The following is a 3,144-nucleotide window of genomic DNA, read 5'->3' on the forward strand; positions in this document are numbered from 1 at the left end:
AAAAAGAAAAAAAGAAAAAAAGAAAATCTCCATTAGTGGAGAGTCTACAGGTTGACAAATTACATTCACTATTTTAGTCTCCAAAAAACAGTTTCTAGGCACTTCTTTGCCAAAATCACCTTTTTATTTTAGTGCTTATACCTTGACTATACATGCTATAATTTATTTTTTCTTAGTACTGGGGATCAAACTCAGGTCCTTCCACTTGTGAAGCTGGCAGCAGAACCACTGAGCTAAATCCCCAGCCTCTGCACGGTCTAATTTCTTTAAAAATTTTGTATATTCTTGCCAATAGGCTGCCAAACTGAAAGTGATCACACAGATAATATCAACACAAGTGTGCTAGACATTTTGCTTTACCAAAATCAACCAGATTGACCTTATAAAGAGACTTCATAATTACTATATTACCACATGTTTTTTATTTAATTAGCTCCCTGGAAGGGGTCCCTAACTTTGGTCTTCCCTACATTGACCCTTTTCAGCTCAAAGCAGTTAGATAAAACCTGTGTCCTTTCTCCCCTAACTGCAGTTGGGGATAGCCTTTTCAAAAGAGGTTATTATAGACAACTAAACTAGTTATAGGTCCTTATAACAAATAGAGAAAAGCCATTGTTGGGTGTGCTCACTTTTCCATAAAAACACACTTACATAAACAAGAAAGGGGGAGTACCAGTACCTCTAAAAGCTCAGTTAGATTTTGTTACCTTCTCTAGTTGCTGTCACTTAAAAAATTTTTTTTTTGGTACCGGAGATTGAACTCGGGTCCTTGTGCTTGCAAGGTAGGCCACCAAACCGCTGAGCTAAATCCCCAGCCTACTTAAAAAATTTTAAATCCATTCATGGAGAGTAAATGTCCTCCATCAAAACTCCATTGATACTAAAATCTCCAGACATGTCCTAGACACAAATGTTGTCAAAGGATGTCCTAACTAAAGGGTAATATGGCTCAATGCAGTTAATAACATAGGAGCCAGAGTATGCTTGTCTTCCTACAGAGGACAAACTCAGGCCCGCCTTTGGCTCATCCCTTTCCTTGGGAAACTCTTACTTCAGTATCTATTTTACCAATCAGTCTGATTCCTTGGTGTGCTCATATCTTTCCTACATCTACTACCTACAATCACACCAGAAGAACAGAGGGCCTCCTGTCTCAGCCCATCTTCCCTTTGTCTCTCACTTTCAGTAATTGAAAACACAGTCATTGTCTGTAATGCATCAGGCACAGGTAGAGATGAGTTGGTGCTAATAGCTTCAATCTTACCTCAACAGATAATCCTCATAACTGTTCATGCCCCCTCTGCTCTTGCCATAATGTCACTTGTTATGTTTTTCTCTCAAAGTATGCTCCTTGGGAAGACTGTTTCACCCATGAAGTAAGTGAAACAGTTATACAAAACATAACTTTCCAGGATTGGTCTCATATAAAGTACAATGTTATTGGTCACCTTCCAGCATTGGTACTACATATATCATCTATATAATTCCAAAAAGATCTTTGCTGATTGGCTGCCAGTTTATAAGTGACCACTCTGTAATCATAGCTTAAAGGAAAAGAGTCACACAGGGCCAATAAGATCTGGGTACGCACCTGTGTGCAAAATCCTTATATTCTCCTATTTGGACAGCTCAATTTTACTGCAGAAGAAGACTCTTAAGGTCAGTTGCAAAAATTGTAATCTCACTGCCTGCCTTACTAACATTAATAAGGATAAAGATGTGCTAATATTATATAGGCCATCCTTTGTCATGTTACCCACTAACGTTTCTGGCCTTTGGTATCATGGCTACGGACTGCAAGTACTGGAAGAAATACACGGACAGCTCATTCACCCCTGTTGGATGGAAGGACTTATTATCCTAGGAATTATGTCTCTAGTTACTCTGCTTACCACCACTGTGGTTGCCTCCATAGCCTTAGCACAAAATGTATAGAATACACAATTTGTCAATCATTTAGCAAAAAATACATCTTATATCCTTAAGACCCAGGAAGATGTTGATGTTAATGCAAGTTAATGCCTTAGAAGCTAGAGATTGGTAATCAAATTAAAGCCCTACAATACTGTCAAGGATTGCAGTGCCCTGCTGAATACTCTCCCATTTGTGTCACTGCTCTTCCTTACTATGAGTCACAATGGGAATGGGAAAAAGTTGCTGTACATTTAATGGGTGTCTTTCTTCATACCAATTTCAGCCTAGAACTCCAAAAGCTTCATCAACAGATCTTGTCCATTCAACATGCTCGTGTTAGTTCTCACCCCTGAGGATGTGGCAGCATCAGTTCTTGATACGTTAAATGTATTCAATCCTTTAAATCTGGCCAAGCATAGCATTACTATGATCCTGGGAATTCTGATTTTTCTGTTGCTACTAATGATTTGTTTACTAGTCATCTGCAGTCTTCCTAGGACAACTCACGAAACTTGCCTTGAGACAACATCATCACAAGCTGCAACTACAAAACAACAGGGAGACATACTGGGAGCACTGCACTGTAGATCACTATGGCCAGGCCTAACCTGCCTCCTCCCACTGATGAGGCAGGGCCCCATGAAAAGAGGGTATGGCACAGCAAGGCCTGGCCAAGAAGAGACATGTCTTCCTTCTCATCCATTCCCCATAAAACCGTAAAAGCAAGATGTTCTGCAGACCTTAGCTACTCTCCTGCCTCTGGTTACAGACCAGTCTTTTTTAGCTCCCCCTGCACTTCCCTTATCTTTACCACTATGAATAAATGCACTACAGTTGCCTGGTGGTCTTTTTCTCGCATCAGAAGGAACAGCCCCACCTGTCCCCAGCTTCGTTTCTCTTTTTCTTTGGTTTTTTTATTAACCTCCCTGATTCTCACTCTGGGGACCCTTCAGCCATGCAGGCTGTGGCACTCAGTGACACTGCTGCCTGTATCGTGACTGAAATCTTTCATCAAGGGCACAATGAACCGAGGATGAAGGAATATGAATCCAGTTCCTTGTAGTGTGACAACCAAGCCTCTTGATTCTAGTCTATAAATTATTTAATATATAAAGCAGTACATAAGTTTATATTTCTAATTATACAAAATTATATAAATCTATTTTGAATTTCATTATAAATTATTTGCACCTATACATTGTATGTCATGTTTACATTAAAGTGTATCAT

The 3,144-nt window shown here is 39.6% G+C and overlaps 1 long non-coding RNA gene across 1 annotated transcript in view; it reads left to right on the forward strand.

Annotated features, from left to right (window-relative positions):
* Positions 1 to 3,144, forward strand: part of LOC104866928 — a 111,140-nt gene that overhangs the window by 103,678 nt on the left and 4,318 nt on the right. The window lies entirely within an intron of this gene.

Source organism: Fukomys damarensis, unplaced genomic scaffold, assembly GCF_012274545.1.
Source record: "Fukomys damarensis isolate Sample0158 unplaced genomic scaffold, DMR_v1.0_HiC HiC_scaffold_39, whole genome shotgun sequence".
NCBI lineage: Eukaryota > Metazoa > Chordata > Mammalia > Rodentia > Bathyergidae > Fukomys > Fukomys damarensis.